At 39.1% G+C, this 19,473-nt stretch overlaps 1 long non-coding RNA gene and 1 pseudogene across 1 annotated transcript; one reads left to right on the top strand and one right to left on the bottom strand.

Annotated features, from left to right (window-relative positions):
• On the bottom strand, positions 1 to 559 carry LOC106726622 (annotated as a pseudogene).
• Positions 560 to 1,643: 1,084 nt separating this feature from the next.
• Positions 1,644 to 19,110, top strand: LOC106726623. The gene is made up of 3 exons (XR_001362694.1): positions 1,644 to 1,730; positions 10,652 to 10,653; positions 19,100 to 19,110. It is a non-coding gene; the product is annotated as an uncharacterized LOC106726623 (long non-coding RNA).
• The last annotated feature ends 363 nt before the right edge of the window (positions 19,111 to 19,473 follow it).

Genomic DNA, 19,473 nt, shown 5'->3' with positions numbered 1-19,473 from the left:
CGCAGAGGGGCCTTCAAAGGCCTCTGGGCTCCAAAGGCTCCTTGTTGTGCTTGAGAGTGAGCCTTTTGAAGAGATACTCGCTCAGCCCGGCCCAGCCAGCCTGTGGAGGTTAGTCAGGTAGTTGCCCATCTTCTTGATGAGTTTCACCTCCTCATCCAGGAAGTGGTTCTCCAGGAAGTCACAGAGCTGAGGGTCTGCGGGGGTAGAACCCAGGGCCTGCAGCTCCAAAAGGGCCTGGTTCAGGTTCCTCGCCAAGGTCAGGGTGGCTTCCATGGCGTCCTGAGTTTTGCGCACTCATCTTGGGAAGGCTCAGCAAGTCCTGGAAGAGAAGGAGGCCACCTCACGTGTTTTGCAACTTTAAGGGATGCTCAGTGCCCTCAAGCTTCTTCTCTGCCAACTCAGAGCAGAAGTGGCCCTCGCCCTCCAGAGCCACATCATCAGAGTCGAAATAGAAGTCCAGAGAGAGGTAGGTGTAGGAGGCCCGCAGATGCAGGTTGGCCAGGCGGTTGACCACAGCCTCCACCTCAGTGGAATAATTCTGACGAATTTGGGAGCTCATGGTTGTTCACCAATAAGGAGTTAAGGTAGGAAAACAAACAAACAAAACAAAACAAAACAAAAAGAAACACACACCAGTGTATTGGCTGGTCCCAGAGGTGGTTCTGAAGGTGGTGACTGGATAAGACACAGAAGGGTGTTCGGAGGCTGGAAGAAGGGGTGTCCCTGGGTCTGTTCCGTCCAAACATTGTTGAAGCAAGAGGCAGATCCGGGACCGCCGCTGAGGGCCCTCTATACCCCGCCTCTTTAGACCCAATCTTCAGCTATACATTTTGAGAATGTGCTCTAAATAATGAATACATGTTCTCTTAATGAAATTGAACACAGGGTTAAGTACAGCAGGCCCCCTTTTGTCTGCAGTTTTGCTTCCCCCAGTTTCAATTATCCTCTGTCAACCAAGGTCCAAAAATATGAAATGGAAATTTTCAGAAATAAACAGTTACTAAGTTTTAAATTGCAGGCTGTTCTGAGTAGCATGATGAAATCTCGCACCCTCTGCAACCTCTCCCACTCAGTGTGAATTGCAGCCACGTGAATTGCAGCCACGTAAATTGTGGCCACGTGAATTACCCCACGGGAGCCTGCCTGTCACTCAGCAGCTCTCTTAGTTATCAGGTGGACTCTGATGGTATGGCAGTGCTTACGTTAGCCACCCTTATTTTACTTAATAATGTCCCCAAAGCTCAAGATTAGTGATGCTGGCAATTGATTATGCTAAAGAGAAGCCTGAAAGTGGTTCCTTTAAGTGAAAAGGTGTAAGTTCTGGACATAACAATGAAAGAAAGGAAAAATGTATGCTGAGGTTACTATGGGTGGTAAGAAAAAAAAAATCTACCCATGAAATTGTGGAGAAGGAAAAAGAAATTAGTGCTAGCTTTACTGTTGCACCTCAGTCTGCAAAAGCTATGGCCACAGTGCATGATAAGTGCCTTAGTTCAAATGGAAAAGGCATTACATGTGTGAGTGGAAGACATGAACAGAAAACGTGTTCTGATTGATGGTGATGTGTTGTGGCAGAAAGCCCTGAGCCTATAAGGCAGAGGTAGGACACCTTTTTTTTCTGCCAAGGGCCATTCGGATATTTGTAACATCATTCGAGGGCCATACAAAATTATCAACTCAAAAAATAGCCTGCTATATTTGGTCGAACATTTAAGTAACTCACCCTTAATGTCTTGACCAAATGATTTCTCAGGCCTTCTACAGCCTGTGGGCCAGTAGTTCCCACCCCCTGATATAAAGACTTCAGCAAGTGACATCAGACCATGTAAAGGATGGTTAAAGTAAGATATTTTGAGACAGAAAACCACACAACTTTATTACAGTATATTATTAAAATTATTTAATTTTATTATTAGTTGTTCATCTCTTTCTCTCTCTCTCTCTCTATATATATATATTGATTAATTGATTTCAGAAAGTAAGAGAGAGGGAGAGAGAGATAGAAACATCAATAATTAGAGAGAATCATTCATTGGCTGCCTTCTGCACACCCCCTACTGGGGATCAAGCCTGCAACCTGGGCATGTGCCCTTGACTGGAATCCAACCCAGGACCCTTCAGTCCGCAGGCCGAGGTTCTATCCACTCAGCCAAACCAGCTAGGGCTATTAATCTCTTACTGTAACTAATTAATACATTAAACTTTATCATAGCTGTGTATATTAAATCATTTAGGAAACTGAGGCTAAACTGGTTAACTGCCCAGAATTGCATAGCTATTAAAAGACAGAGCAAGAGCTTGTAGCCAGAAGAGCCTGACTCCTTGGTTCATTCATGTTCTTAATCACCATAGAGCTTTGCAAAATGCAAACTAAAATCAGCTTTGATTTTGTTCAATATTTTTAGTAATTGCTCTAAATTTCCAGTTTTCTGTCAGTTCTTCTTTGGAAATGTCTCACTCAGTTATTGAAAATGATTTCATATAGCTGGAAGCCACAATGCATAATTTCCTACAGTTGTCACTTTATCACCTCCCTCTTTGTTTCCTATGATAGCCTGATAGTTTGTTTTCTTCCTTCCCATCAGGCAATATTGTTTATGGACAAATATGTTGGTTTGGGGTTTGATGGAACTGATTTCAAGTTTAAGCTCTTTTACTTCTTAATCCATGTGGTATTTGATAAGACTCTTACCCCTTTCTGAGCCCCAGTTTTCTTACTTATAAAACAAAGAAAATAATTCTTACCTCACAGGGTTATTTAGTACAATAAGTGTAAGAACTCCTATGTTTTCACTTGTTTAAATATTAAACCACGAGATGCCATTTTAATTTTATCGCATGTGTTATTGTTGTTGAGTTGATATTAAGTGATAGAGTTTTTGGAGAAGCTGGAGCCTTTAATTGTAAAATATATATTCATTCTTTTCATTTTCATGACAGAATTTATTTTTATTAGTCTCTAATCCTTCTTGTAATCTATGAAGCAATCCCACTGTTTTTTGGCTTTGAAATCAAGTGCATGATCCATGAAAATGTCAATACAAATATTGCTTAAAACAATGGGAAGGACTCTGAAGGCCCAATGGGCTCACATATGATTGAAGTGCTCCATTATGTAGCATTCAGATGATCTTTAGGGCTGTGGCGATGCCATAAAAAACTTCTGTGAAATAGCAGGTTCCTCTTAAAAGATGATTTAATGTTTGTATTCAAATATGCTGTCAGCCAATTTGTGTCCTCCAAACTATACCCACTACTGAAATTCTAAAAGGAGACCTTCAAAATTGAGTTCAATACAAAACCAAATGATTGAATTACAAAAGCTTCAAGTTAGTGAAAGCATACAATTATGTACACTAAAATTGGTCAGGCCTTTAATAAAACATGTTTATGAAAATGTAGCCTTATTTTCCAGGTATTCAATTTGGTTATAATTTCAACCATGAGTACAAGATGCAGTTAAAGAGTTCCAGTGCCCTAGTAGTTACATCCAGGGTTTTATCCTCTTAATTAATTCTCTTTCCTGTGCTCCACCCAGTGGCTCCATGGTTTTCACCAGTAGCATAAGAAGCACCAAGAATATATTTGACTCCCCCAAAATCATGGGCATACTTGTATCTGAGCCTGCTGTGGTTTGTAATTGTATGTTTTAAGGAGAAAATTGTTGATCACATTCTTTATTTAGTTCCCCTAAACCAGAAACTTATTTGTAGTTGCAAGCAGTCACTCACAGAGAAAAAGAATCCACCCTGTTTAATTACATAGTTATTTTACATTAAGGGCTGGATCCATTCTTGAATTGCCAGAAAAGTTGTCTTCAAAGACAAAGATGTGGGAGTATGTAAAATAAAAAGAGGCTGCTTCAAAATGAGCTGATCTACATCCACTCCACTGAGGTCAGAGAGGGCCCTGCAGGTAGAGCCAGGGCAGGGTCTGCGAACCAGGACTTAGTCTAAGTAGGGGTGTTTAGTCAGAAGAGAAAATAACTGATGGCCACTCTGAGAATATTTTACATCTATGATTATTTAATTATTTGTTCAGTATTCTCCCCTTTGTTGCTCCATGAGGACATGACAGGGTCTGCGAACCAGGACTTAATCTAAGTAGGGGTGTTCAGTGGCCACTCTGAGAATATTTTACATCTATGATTATTTAATTATTTGTTCAGTATTCTCCCCCTTGTTGCTCCATGAGGACATGAACCATGTCTTGATCATGTTTCTTTTACTCATCACTGTATCAGCAAGCATGGAGCCTGACATATGAATATTCATTCATTGATGGCCAGTTGAATCTTGCTTTTATTGTTTTGCTCTCTGATAGCTTCTATTGAGATTATCTTATCTTGCCAACTAGATTGTAGTCATTTGATAGCAGAGACCATGTCTAATATTCCTCCAAAATCCTTCCCAGTGATATTCCATTCGAATCAGTGTCAATAGCTATAGGATAGTAAGGTATGAATTTGAGAAAGTGAGGAAAATACAGGGGAGCAACAGTGTTAGTAAGGCATTGTGATGATTTCTGCACAGCGCATCTCTAAGTATACATTGAATTATATGACATTTCCAAATTTGACCATATTTGACTGATAAATTTCATATTAATTTTATACAGTTCCATCTAACTATTGGAGAGTAATAAAGGTTGAGAAATCAAGAAAAATCCATGACATTTTGGGTGGAGAAACAAATTTAAATCAGAGGTCTCTGCTAATTTAGTAATCTTGCACAAGCTCCCAATTCTTTTTTGAAAAAATATTTTTATTGATTTCAGAGAGGAAGGAAGAGGGAGAGAGAGATGGAAACATTAATGATGAGAATCATTGATCAGCTGCCTCCTGCATGCCCCCCGCTGGGGATCAAGTCCGAAACCCAGGCATATGCCCTTGACTGAAATCGAACCCGAGACCTTTCAGTCCACAGGCCAACGCCCTACCCACTGAGCCAAACCAGCTAGGACCAAGCTTCCAATTCTTGTTGGATCTCTGTTTCCTCAATTGTGAAATGGGCATCATGCCCTTTATGGAGGGTTGTTATGGAGTAATTAGGTGAGCTGAGAATTTAAGTCTCTAGTCCATTACAGATGCTCAATAAAAGCAGCTCCCACTCATCTTGTGCAAGTATATTAACATCTCCTTGTCTCGATATGCTTATCTGCAAAACAGATAAATTAAATGTGGCTCAGAGCCCATGCTTATTACTACTACACTATAGTGTTTGTTTTTAAAATTTAGGCTTCAAATTCAAACTGCATAAAAAAATAGTCCTTCATATACCAAGATATGGAGTTAGTGTAGGAAACAGGAAAAAAGAATGTCTGTGTGCATGTGTGTGTGCACACATGCATTGTGTGTGTGTTTGTGTGTGTGTGTGTAATGGGGGTGGCTAATGTCTGTGTCTGGCTTGGCTTATCTATTTTTCCTCTTAATGCATGAATGAGTGACTAGTAAGCGTCACACTTCATGAATCTTTGTGTGCCTAACCTTCATTTGGTAGAAGCATGAGGTATTTATCTCTGAGTCAGAGTGTGTAAAGTTTTCTAGAAGCATGAGGTATTTATCTCTGAGTCAGAGTTTGCAAGTCTGCTGTTTAAATAAAAGAACATTTATGGTACAAGAATATGCATTTTCTTTATATTTAGGATCTTCCTTTTAATCATTTTAATAAACTGTTTTCAATTTCAACATTGGCACTGTTCTAAGGACTTTACATGTATTAATTCACTTAATTTTTATAACAACCTCATACAATATACACTATTCTCCCCCCTTTTTTTCCAGATAAGAAAACTGAGGCACAGAGTGCAGCCAGGTTTTAGTAACTTTCCCAAGGCCACACAGCAGGTAAGTGGCAGAGCCAGGATTTTTAAGGAGACAAATAAATTCCCAAGATCATGCTCTTCCTCTCTGTACTACTCTAAATCCTAACGGTTTATTAATTTTATACATTAGAGCTGAAAACCTACTGCCTAGCAGATGTATTGTAGGCAAAAGTGATGACCAATTATTGTTAGGGAATGTCCCTGAGGGATGTCCTGGCATCTATAACTCTTTAACTGCCTCCAATTGCACCATTAAAGTTTCATTTACTTGCGTTACAATTTACCTTCTTTAAGATGCTTATGGCGGGTGAGAACCTGAAGCTGGGCATGGAGAGGGGGGAAGGAAAGAAATGAATCCTGGAGCCTTGGAGAACTGCTGGGAGACCAGGCCAGGATTTGGTGCCTCAGGAAGAGGAAGGTGGAGGGGAAAGAAAGGAGCTGCCCTGTTTGGTTAAAAGGTCATAACAGTGAGGTTGTTACCATGAGTCCCATGAGGAAACTGAACCTCAGAGGTTAAGGACTTGCCCTTGGTCACATAGCTGGTAAGCAGCAGAGCATGGATTTGAAATTGTGTCTAAATGACCCCAAATTTAAGTGGTATTTCCTCTATTAACCTGGGTATCTTTTAGGGAAGGGGAGAAAAAGGGGGAAAATGTGTATCCAGGGTCCTGAAAGGGGAAATAGGAGAGGATGGAGAAAAATAATCCTCTTTCTAATTTTATAAGGTTGCCCTGCTCCTAGACTTTTTATTTCTATTATTTTATTATGAATTCATGTCAACTTGTTTTCCCCTATATTGTGCTTTATTTGAAAAAAACTTTGTTGATTGAGATGTACAAAGTACTGTGATCTCTGCTGTTGATTTCTGTAGTTGGCATCTTGCTCTGCTGTTTTGTCAAAATCCATTATTCCACAGCTGCTTGAAGGAACTTCTGCATGCCTGTGGCAATACACATACCCAGTGGTGATGAAGCAGCTGGTGTTTCAGGAGGTCAAAGCAAGGTATTTTTAGGAAGAGACTTATAGCGGCACTGCCAGTTCCTAGGTCCCTCATGACTGGGCTTCCTCAGGCTCAGGTCCTCACTCCTGTCTTGCCTAGAAGCTCTCATATGACCTAAGGGGTCTGTTGGGAAGCAAACCTCATTCCATTGCCTCTATTCCTCTTTCCTAGCCTTTCCCCTTTTTTAAAAAAAAAAAAAAAAAAAAAAAAAAAAAAAAAGGAAAAATATATCTTTGTTTCTCTAGCTAAGCAGAGGTGGGGAATGTCCACCCTCAGGCTGTATCAGCCCCTCAAACTCATTTGGTCTGGCCCTGGCCAGGCATTAGGGGTGAGTTCATTAAATGTTTGACCAAATATAGCAGGCTATTTTTTAGGTTGGTAATTTTGGATGGCCCTAAAATGATGTTATAAATATCCAAATGACTCTTAGCAGAAAAAAGGTTTCCTACCCATGAGCTAAAGCAAAGCCCCATGTATAACAATTTATGTAAAGACAAAACTTGCCCAAAGTGAGTGTGTTACCTAACTGCATACAGCTTTGCTCCAGGTAACACACTCATTGCATAAGAGTAAAAAGTCTAAGGAAAGGAGATATTTTTGTTATAGAGCTAGTGTGAGGTTGTCAGAGACAAACAGCCCTTCTCCCCAGGCTGATCAAAGACTTGGAACTTGTTCTCCAGCTTTCCTGTGACTTGTTACTATTCCCAATGCCATGGGGAAGTTTACTTCTCCATGTATTGGTGGGATATTAGTTAATAAGAACTTTATAAAGTGTAGAGGTGTAGCTTCTGGGCTTTGGCTCAAGTCAACCACAGGATTTTGGTAGAGAATGGAAAGGAGGGGCTTTAGTGGTTGCATCAGCCCTGTAACAGAGGTGTCAGGGAAATAACCAGTATCCTTTGACATCTGTTTGTTTTGTACATGTAGAGGCTAAACGCAGGCCTAATGCAAGAGAAGGGAGGCCAATTGCAGGTAAGGAAAGAAGCCAAGAATAATCATAGAGGAAAAGGAGAGTGGATTAGGTTGAGAGATGAGTTCAAGGTTAGAAACAGAGAATAGGAAGGTGTTGGAAATTAAGTGTGATATATCACCTATATAGGGGATAGTGTATTAGCTTGCTAGGGCTTCTATAACAAAATGTCACTGACTGGGTGGCTTAAAAGACATTTATTTTTCCCAGTTCTGCAGGCTAGAAGTCTAAGATCAAGGTGTCAGCATCTTCAGTTCAGTTTCTCCTGAGGCCTTTCTCCTTGGTGGGAAGATGGCTATTTTTTCCCCTCTCTGTCCTCATATGATCCTCCCTCTGTATGTGCATGCCCCTGGTGTTTCTTTGTGTATTCACATTTCCTCTTCTTATAAGAACACTGGTCATATTGGATTAGGAACTACTTAACAAATTCCTTTAACTTAATTTCTTTAAAGGCCCTATTAACAAATACAGTCCCATCATGAGATACTTGGGGTTATAGCTTTAACATTTGAATTTGGGGGCAGAAACAATTCAGCCAATATCAAATATACAGGGTGGGGCAAAAGTAGGTGTACAGTTGTTCATATGCAAAATACAATAATTAATAAATAATGAGAGAATAAACTGTTTCCCTTACTCATAACTGTATACCTACCTTTTCCCTACCCTGTGTATTCAGCATAATGAACAAACATGGTGCTTTGCACAATTGAAACACTATCTTATGTTAGTCTTTCATTATTCCTTAAATTGTTATTTACTGGAGGTAAACATTTCTCCAGCCTGGATGGTATTTGGGAATAGTCTATAAGACTTTTTTTCAAAGAGTTAAAAGATACTTAAATTTACAAAACATTGTTTCAGTTCAGTAATTAGGAAGTGGTCATTTCCAGATATTAAGTGATTCAACCTTTATTGAAAGGTAAGACTTCCTACCTCCCTCCTTTCTAAGGTCTATAGATGGCAGCTGCCCGCTTACAAGAAAGGCCTATGTGATTGGACTTTTTATCTCATTGCCCCCCTCCTACCCACTTATCAGCTGATGTTTCTGGCTTCTAGAGGCCAAGAGAGAAGAAAGGAATTAGGAGTAAGGAAAGGCACTGTCTTTGTCAGCTTGGGCTGCTATTAGGAAATACCATAGGCAGGGTAACTTAAAAACAGACATATTTCTCACAGCTCTGGCTTTTGAGAGGTCAGGGTCAAGGTGTCAGCCAATTCAGTTCTTGGTGAGGGCTCTCCTCCTGACTTGTAGATAGCTGCCTCCTTGCTGTGTTCTCATATAGCCTTTCCTTAATGTGTGCAGTTGGAGAGAGGGAGAGGGAACGAGAAAGGAAGAGAAAGAATGAGAAAGGGATAGAGAGAGCGAGAGTGAGAGTGAGCATGAACGAGAGCAAGAGCAAGACACACACAGAGAGAACTTCTTCTTCTAAGAACACTAATTCCATCATGAGAGTTCTACCCTCATGCCCTAAAACTAATTACCTCTCAAAAGTCTCACCCTCAGATACAGGCACGATGGGGGTTAGGGCTTCAATATATGGATTTTGGGGGACACAAACATTTAGCCCATAACGGGCACAGAGGCATCCTGACTAGGCTGGATGGCTTTGTGATTTTAGATGCTGGCAAACACTATTGGATCCTTAGTGATCACCATTGAGAGCACCTCTCTACCGAAACTCCCTTGACTTGGGTAGATGCTTCCTTATTCCATCTGGTTGCTTATAGCTCATTTCTTTAGCCCCCAGGAATCTATTGGCCATGTCCAGCATTTTGCAGCTAGGGTTCCTCTGCCCTTCCAGGCAGCTTTGTTTGTTGGCCAGGACCTAGGCTAACCCCTTTTGCCCCTTGATCCTGCATGGTTCACATTTGGTTTATGGGAAAACTTTTTTCATTTTCTTTGCTTCAACAAAGTCTAAGAGTTCAGACCTATCCCAGTTTGCTTTGCTGCCAGCCTGCGTTGGCATTCTCACCCACACACAAATCAGTTACTGATCCTCAAGACTTCTTAATCGCAGAAACACATTTTAAGTCTTGTGAAGAGTTAAACTTGAGAACTTCTCTGCCTGGATAAGCTTCAAGTAAAGGTTCATCTGGAGTGAAGTCAAATGAGAACTCATATTATAGAAGCAGCTTTTTACCAATTCTTCTGCCGACTCTCCAGTCCTTCTGTATTCTCGATTTGATTGAGATATTTAAGAGTCAGTTGACATTTCATATCTATTATATTTTGGAATTCTGGCCAATCACACATACATTTATCCAAAGACAGCCAGTGAATGTGAGAAGCAGAAAGAAAAGTATACTAAAAATATTGAAAGAGATCAAGATAGAAATAGAGAGGTAACAAGGAGGGAGGAAAGATAGGAAGGAGAAGTGGGGGAGAAAAAGAGAGGGAGTGATAGAGAAAGAGAAAAATATGCTAAAAATATTAAAGGTATTTATGTAGAAATGGTACAAATAAGTAAGTTTTCCTCTTTAGATGTTTTGCATTTTCCAAATATTCTACACTGATTTTTAAAATAAACTTTTAATTTTAGAATAGCTTTATATTTACAGGAAAATTATAAAGATGGTAGGGAGATTTTCCATATACCCACAGTTTCACCTATTATTAATATCTTACATAGTAGAGAACATTTGCTACATTAATAAACCTAAATTGGTACATTGTCATTTACTAAAGTTCATACTTGTTCAGATTTCCCTACTTTTTACCTAATGTCCTATTTCTGTTCCAAGATCTCACCCAGAACACTATATTACCTTTAGTAGATCATGTCACTATAGGCTCCTTTTGGCTGTGGTAGTTTCTTATTCTTTCCTTGCTTCTGATGAATGACCTTGAAAGTTTTGAGGCGTACTGGTCAAATGTTTATTAGAATGTCACTCAATTGGGATTTTTCTGATGTTTTTCTTATGATTAGACTGGGGTAATGTAATTGGGGGGGGGGTGACCACAGAGGTAAAATGCCATTTCATCATTTCAAGAGTAGGTACTATTAATATGATATCACTGTTGATGTTAACCTTGTTAACCTGGATGACAGTGTCTGGTAGATTGCTTTACTGTAAAGTTACTCTTTTTGCCTCCTTTCATGCTGTACTATTTGGAAGGAAGTCACAATGCACAGCCCACACTTAAGGAGAAAGGAGTTATGTTCCACCATCTTGAGGATAAACTATATCAATTACAGTATTTGAAATTCTTCTGCATGGGAGATTGGTCTCTTGTCCACATATATTTACTTACTCATTTACTTGTATTAGTGATATTTATTTTATACTTTTGGTTATATGATACTTTTCATCTTCAGAAAAAAAGAAACATTGTAAAAACATTAAGTAAATGAAAATACTTTTACTTGGCATTGAATTGAAAAACATATTAATAAGACCAGAAGAACCTTCAAATAAGCTTATTCACATAAGATAAATTTAATCAAATATAATTTTCTTTCTGAAATTAATTTTAACTAACATAACCATAGTAAAGGGGTTAAAATATCTAACCAAATATCTTTTAAAAATATTTTTAAACCAAATAACTCTTGAACTACACCTTTACTCTAAAGACAAAATGAACTATGAACTAATCTTAAACTCTTCTTGTAGGTTTGCATTTCACAGTAGCACGAATTTAGCAATTCTGAAACTACTTTCTGTGTATTGCAGAGGCTGGAGTGAACGAGGAAAGACACTGATGATGTTCAGAGCCAGGGTTTTTACTTTGAGAGAAGGGAGATGCAAATATGGAATAGAGGAAGGCTAGAAAGAACTCTGTAGTGTTAGACTGGAATTTTCTAGAGCTGAGGCAGGAAGGAAAAGTACAAATGATCTTAGAACATTTTGTGGTGCCACCAAGTATGTGCTCCAAAACAGTAAATAAAGGAAAAATGATGCGGGCATGTCAAAGGACAAAGGGCCCTGGCAGGGTGGCTCAGTTGGTTAGAGTGTTGTCCCTAAACCAAAAGGTTGCAGGATTGATTCCCTGGTTGGGGAGCAATAGGGAGGCAACCAATGGATGTTTCTCTCTCCCACCAATCTCTCTCTCTCTCCTTCCTTCCTCTCTAAAAACCAATAAGAACATATCCTCAAGTGAGGATTAAAAAAAATAAAAGGGACAATGGGGCTAGCCTCTAGTGGCTTCCATGACCAAATCTGGCAGCATTGGAATATCAAAATAAAAAATAACAGTAATGGATTATAACCCATTGATTAAAAGAAAAGTCCATGTGCCTATACTGCTAAGTAAATGGGAGAGAAAAGAAAACTTTACAAAAGAAAAGCCAACTATTAAAAGTAGAAGAAATGATGGTCAGAAAGCCATCATCTTGTGACTTAGGCATAAATAATCAAAGGATGAAAGCACTCTAGTATACATTTTTATGAGATTCAGGGTATGTACATTATCTCAAAGCATCTTCCCAGAAATAACTTATTAATCACCACAAATGGGACATATGATGTGATTTACTGAGGAAAAACATATTATTTCATTAATATCCCAAACAAAAATATATAACCAGAATTATATTATAAGGAAGAAACCCACAAATTGTTGAGAGACATTCTACAAAATAACTGGCATATAATCTTAAAAATAAAATGCTGGTATATAGTTAGTAAAATAGGTACTCTCATACCTCATTCATATGTGTGTATCTTGATGGATAGACAGATAATCAATAGCAATATATATATATTTTATTGATTTTTTTACAGAGAGGAAGGGAGAGGGATAGAGAGTTAGAAACATCGATGAGAGAGAAACATCGATCAGCTACCTCCTGGCATATAATCTTAAAAATAAAATGCTGGTATATAGTTAGTAAAATAGGTACTCTCATACCTCACTCATATGTGTGTATCTTGATGGATAGACAGATAATCAATAACAATATATATTTTAACCTGAAAACTGTCAGCTCTTTGAACTTACCCTAATAAGAGATGTTGGTTTTTGTTGTTGTTGTTTTACTATTCTTGAATCTTTTTGGAAACACTGTTCTTGTTTTTTTTAAAAAAAAGGTAAAAATGTTTCCCCCCTCTAACCATAAGGTTGGTATGTTGCCCATTGTAGAAAATTTAGAATGTATCAAAAATTTAAAAAGAAAATTTAAAAGTATCTGTAATCCTACTAAGTAAATCTAACCACCATTTATAAAGAAACATTTTAAAATATATTGTGAACATACTGTTTATATAATTTTATTTTCTGTTCTTTTTAATTTACTAAGATAGCATAATGTAATTAAATGTTATTTAATACTTTTTGAAGACCGAAATTTTAATGAGAGCACAATATTTTTGAAATGAAAGTTATACTTTACTATTCCCATTATATTAAGTTTACTTACACTTTTTACTATCATATTGCTCTGGCAAATGTCTTTGTACATTTATATTTTACATATCTCTTATGATTTTCTTAAGCTAAATTAAAAGAGGTGAAATTGGTTTTCAATATCTTGCTGTCTCTCATCTTCTGGCACCCCTATTATTCTGATGTTGGTACGCTTGAAGCTGTCCCAGAGGCTCCTTACACTATCTTCGTATTTTCGGATTCTTTTTTCATTTTGCTTTTCCGGTTGGGTGTTTTTTGCTTCTTCGCATTTCAAATCTTTGACTTGATTCTTGCGCTCCTCTGGTCTGCTATTGGGTGTCTGTATAATATTCTTTATTTCAGTCCGTGTATGCTTAATTTCTAGTTGGTTCTTTATCATAGCATCGAGGGTCTCATTAGTTTTCGTGACTCTCTCCTCAAGTTTATTGACAGCTTCTAGCACATTTTTGCAAGCCCTCAAAATTGCGATTTTTAGCTCTATATCCTCCATTTCTGTCATGTTTTTTTGTCTCCGCATTTTTTATGCTTTCTTGGTGCACCCTCTAGTGGTCTTTGTGCGCAGTCTTGTTCTAGTTGAGCCTTGATTGTTGTAGTTAATACTAGAGGGATTTGACCACCAGGCCGACTGGCTGTGTGAATCAGCTGTGTCTGCCGCGGAAAACTTCTGTCCTCTGGGGAGGTGCTAATCTAGCCTTTGCCTGAGGCGATCCGGCAAATGGCTCTGCGCAGGGCTTGGGCGGGGCGGGCTCAACAGGGCGGGCGGAGGGAGCCGTTATGGTGCCCTCAGTCCTGTTCCCAGAGGCTCTGCTTCTCAGAACCCCCGGAACCGCTGCAAACCTCGGAGGGAAAGCTGCCTTCCAACTGATGCCAGACACTCCCGCTTCTCCCGTTTGGGTCCGAGTCCCCAGCGATTCGCCCGTATCTGGAGCTCAGAGTCTGAGACTCCCCCCTGACCGAAAACGACAACCGCGCTCTCAGCCACCAGCCCGCTTTGCGCGCGCACCTCCGCACCTGAGTATTTTCCACACTGCGCCTCCTCTGAGCCTCGGTGTGCTGTTATTTTTCCTTCTAGTTGAAGAGTCTCTCCTCAGCCAGCCTTCCTGCGGTTCTGGGTGATGTCCGTTCCGTCTTTTAGTTGTATTTTTGAAGTGGTTGTTTGCGGCAGCAGTCTGCGGTGTTTACCTATGCCGCCATCTTCTCTTATGATTTTCTTAAGCTAAATTAAAAGAGGTGAAATTTTTCAGGTTTAAAACCTACAAACATGCATTTCCACATTACTTTCTGGAAGATTTTTTTAAACCAATTAATACTCCCACAGTGGTGTATGAGAATGTCTATTTTGCTGCATGCTCACTAGAATTTTACATAACTGTTTAAAATATATTTTTATTGATTTCAGAGAGGAAGAGAGAGGGAGAGATAAAAACATCAATGAGGAGAGATAACCATCATTTGACTGCCTCCTACATGCCCCCCACTGGGGATGAAGCCTTGCAAGGCTGCACACGCCCTTACCAGGAATCCAACCAGACCCCCGGTTCATCGATCTATGCTCAACCACCAAGACACACTGGCTGGGCTGTTTTTGTTACATTTTGCATTGCTGAATTATTATTATAGATGAACATTTTTCCTTGTAATATTTTGCCATGCTACTTCTGTGAATTCTGTTTTTATACTTTGCTGACTTGTCTATTTAAATGTTAAAGCTTTTATTTTTTGCTTTGTGTAATATATATCTATATTGAGATTGATATATCTATAAAGCTAGAGTTAAAGGTATAAAACTGGAGGTGGAGATAAAAATAGAGGGATAAGTATAAAGGGAGGAAAGAAGGAAGTGAGGATAGAGACAGAGAGGGAGAGAGGATAGCAATGATATATGCGATAAAATATAGGTTTTCTATCACTTTAAGATTCCCAAGGAAGAGATGATATTTTCTGGTTGCTTTTTATTATAATCATCCTGATAGTAATATGCTTCTTTAGGTTAAAATAATTATGTCCCCCTCTCTTAAAGAAGCATATATATTCTATTTAAAGAGACTCTTTCAAGAATGTATAGAGTATATTATTTGAATTTGATTTTTTCTTTGCTCCCCCTAGTGAGAAAGCTATTTATGTACACGTTGTAAATTTGACTTCTTTTTCAGTAGGTAGTTCCCTCTGGTGTTGCAAAGAAGGAATAGCAGTATATTTTGCCTTCAATTTGTTTTCTGTTTATCAGAATTCCTTGGCAGTGATGAGTTATATCTATACAGACTGAGATAATAATTGAATATATTCAAATTTACTTCAGAAATAAAAAATAAATGACAGTCAATAGTTGTTTTGGAAGATTCCTGACATTTAAAAATATCTGGTATTTCCATTTGTCAAATTAGAATAAAAGTTTCAGTGGCTCAGTGGTTGAGTTTGATTTGCCTTCAATTTGTTTTCTGTTTATCAGAATTCCTTGACACTGATGAGTTATATCTATACAAATTGAGATAATATTTGAATATATTCAAATTTACTTCAGAAATAAAAATAAATGACAGTCAATAGTTATTTTGGAAGAGTCCTGACATTTAAAAACATCTGGTATTTCCATTTGGCAAATTAGAATGAAAGTTTCAGTGGCTCAGTGGTTGAATTTGACCTATGAACCAGGAGGTCATGGTTTGATTCCCTGTCAGGGCACATGCCCAGGTTGTGGGCTCTATCCCCAGCGTGGGGTGTGCAGGAGGCAGCCAGCTGATCAATGATTTTCTCTCATCACTGATGTTTTTATCTCTCTCTCCCTCTCCTTTCTTCTCTGAAATCAATAAAAATATATATTTTTTAAAAATTGCCTGAGAAACGTAGTTACCAGTGGCTCTCTTTTACAAAGTCACAAAAAGAAATGTTCACATTCAAACTATGAAGTTCATTTCTTGATGATGTAGCAAATACTATAAGAATAACAGCAGCAGCCAGGGGGAAAGGGAACAATTCTCCAAGGAGGAGAAAAGAGGAGAAAGAAAGGAGCAATTCTTCTTTGTTATTAGATGACTACTATATTTTTTTCCAGGGGATTTTCCTCCTCTTGGGAATTTTTAATTTTTTTTATTCTAATATAGAGATAGTACATTAGACAAAAAGAAATGTTCACATTCAAACTATGAAGTTCATTTTTTGATGATGTAGCAAATATTATGAGAATAACAGCAGCAGCCAGAGGGAAAGGGAATGATTCTCCAAGGAGGAGAAAATAAGAGAAATAAAGGAGTAATTTTTCTTTATTAGAGGACTACTATATATTTTTTTCAGGGGATTTTCCTCCTCTTGGGAATTTTTAAATTTTTTATTCTAATATAGAGATTTTATATTAGACATTTCTGCAGCTTGAAGTTATTTCAGTCACTTAACGTGGGCTTCAATTTTCTTAACTGTACGTTGATATTTACCTAGTTCAGTAATTTTCAAATCGTTTTGAGGGAAGAGGAAGAGTAGGCATTTATTCAAAGAAAATATTCCATGCAAGTCTAATGTAAACACAGCGAAAAGCAAAGTTAATCTGGTTTGAATGGAGCACAGAGCTGGGGAGGGGTTAGGTACCTGCTATTTAACCTTCTTTTTTGTTGACCTCCCAGTTCACATCTGGGTCACCTCTGAGGCTTCCCTAGTTCTTGAAGAAGATATTTTGATGAATAAGGGCAGCAAAAACGAAATTTACAAATTGCCTCCTCCTCTTAACTGGTTAAATGTTACCCTGAAATGCAGAAAATCTGCTCTCTGTGTTTTTGTATTTCAAAAACTAGTAAAATCTCTTTCATGTATTAATGTTCTTAACAAATACATGTTAACTAGATAGTATGCTAGGTTCTGGGGGTACAAAAAATTGATACATGCCCGGTCCTCCCAGTTCACATCTGGGTCACCTCTGAGGCTTCCCCAGTTCTTGAAGAACATATTTTGATGAATAAGGACAGCAAAAACAAAATTTACAAATAGCCTCCTCCTTATAACTGGTTAATTGTTACCCTAAAATGCAGAAAGTTTGCTCTCTGTGTTTTTGTATTTCAAAAACTAGTAAAACCTCTTTCATTTATTAATGTTCTTAACAAATACATAATGTTAACCAGATAGTATGCTAGATTCTGGGGGTACAAAAAATTGATACATGCCCTGTCCTCCATCCTATATAATAAAAAGGCTAATATGCAAATTGTCCTCTTGGGTGGTCCTTCGACCAGGAGACAGGGAGTCTGACCTCTTGCTATGACATGTGCTGACCACCAGGGGCCGGTGTGGAACATTGGCGAGCATTGGCGACTGTGGCGGGATGGTGGAGCAGGTGAGGAGGTGGCACCAGGCCATGGCAGGGTGCCAGGCAGGGCTGGGGGGCTGCGAGCCTGAGCAAATTGTCCCCTTGGGTGGTCGTTCGACCAGGAGACAGGGAGTTTGACCTCTCGCTATGACATGTGCTGACCACCAGGGGCTGGCGTGGAACATTGGCCAGCATCAGCGACCATAGTGGGATGGTGGAGCACGTGAGCGGGTGGCGCCAGGCCAAGGCTGGTGCGAGCTGGGGCCCAATCGCCCCTCTGATCGTCCAGTAGACAGTGACCAGTGGTAGCTGCAGGGGGTGGGACCGCCACCCGGCTCCCAGGCGCTGAGGGAGTTGGGCAGGGGGCCTGGCCCCTATTTATCACCCCACAGGCAGGATGGTGGAGCAAATGAGGGGGTGGCACCAGGCCATGGCAGGGTGCCAGGTGGGGCTGTGGGGCTGTGAGCCTGGGGGTGTGAGTTGGAGCTCGATCTCCGCAGGCTACCCCGAGGGACCCCACCCATGCACCAATTCGTGCACTGGGCCTCTAGTAAATCCTATAAGGGAGAAAAAGGAAAAGATTGCATATGTAAATATAACATTGTGGTGGTGATACATTTAATGAGGGAGATGCAGATGTTAGCATGAGAACATATGATAGGAAGATTTGATCTAGACAGGATTATCAGGAAGGCTTTCTAGGGAAAGTGATGAGAGAAACCAGACCTAAAGATAAGTTGGGAGTTACCTGGGCAAAGCAAAGAAGCATTTCATGCAGAACACAGGATGAGAAGCAGCATGGCACTTCAATTCATTGAAATGGTCAATATTGTAAAACAAAGGAAGCAAGGGGCGGGGAGGAATGGAATTAGTAGGGGTCAGGACAAAGAGCCTGTGAACTACTCCAAAATGTTGATCTATATCTTAAGAGAAATAGAAAGCTATTAAAGTGTTTTAAGGAGAGATGATATCATCAGATCACCCTGTGGATAGCATGGTGAATGTATTGGGGTAGGTGGTGAGAAGTACAAATTTGGACAAGGATACATGTGAGATTTGTTAATGTCTGGTAGAGAGATTTTAATGCCATGGACTTGGATGTGTCAATGAGGATTTAAAAAGGGGGGGGGAGGTATATTTAAGAAATTCTTATGGGATAAAATTGACTCAACTTGGTGATCAATTGGATAAAAGGTATATGGGAAGATGGTATCAGGAATAACCCCCAGATGTCTGTCTTATTTAATTGAGTAGATGAGACACGGTCCATCTCAGGATAAAATTTTGGGTGAAAGAAGGGGAATCATGAGTGTGATTTGGATGTGTTATATCTGAAGCATTTCTGAGACAATTTGTCCAGTTGCCTATTACAAATTCTTAGCTGAAGTACAAAGGAGCTATCTAAGCATGAGGTATATATTTGGGAGTCATCTACATTTAGGGGCAATGGAGACATGAGCATAAATAATGGTTCTAAGAAAGAGAGTGAAAAGTGACAATATAATAGGGCCTTTGATAGAACATTTAGGAGCTTCAACATTAAATGGCTATGTAAAGAAGGAAAAAGAGTTTAAAGTGAGCAACTATAGTTGTGACCAAATCAAGAGAGTATCATGATTATGTCCCAGGATGATGGGGAAAGAAGTGTTTAAAAAAGGAAGCAGTCAGCAGACTCAATGCTGAGAAGTTAAGTCAGATAAGGCCTATAAATATCCACTGGATTTAGCAACCGAAGGTTTTGAGAGCCCTGTTTTAATAAAATGATAGAGGACACACTCTAGATTAATGTAGTTAGAGGAGTGAATTCAAGGTGAGTTGACTCATTTTTTTTAATATATAAGTTTGTCATTAAAATTGAGGAGAGAGACTGGCTGCTAATTGGTGTAGGATATAGCATTGAGGGAAAGATTTTTAATTTTGGAAGGTACTTCCCCTAATAGGCAAATGGGCTTTATGTCCATTTTAACCAAGGAGAAGCATTGTTAGTTTAGTTTGTTATATAGAGCAAATTTGAATATTTGGTGGCAAGTGGAGAAGGCATT

The sequence above is a fragment of the Myotis brandtii genome, unplaced genomic scaffold (assembly GCF_000412655.1).
Source record: "Myotis brandtii unplaced genomic scaffold, ASM41265v1 scaffold293, whole genome shotgun sequence".
Taxonomy (NCBI): Eukaryota; Metazoa; Chordata; class Mammalia; order Chiroptera; family Vespertilionidae; genus Myotis; species Myotis brandtii.
The sequence above is the reverse complement of the archived record's forward strand: the minus strand, read 5'-3'. Positions and strand labels throughout refer to the sequence as shown.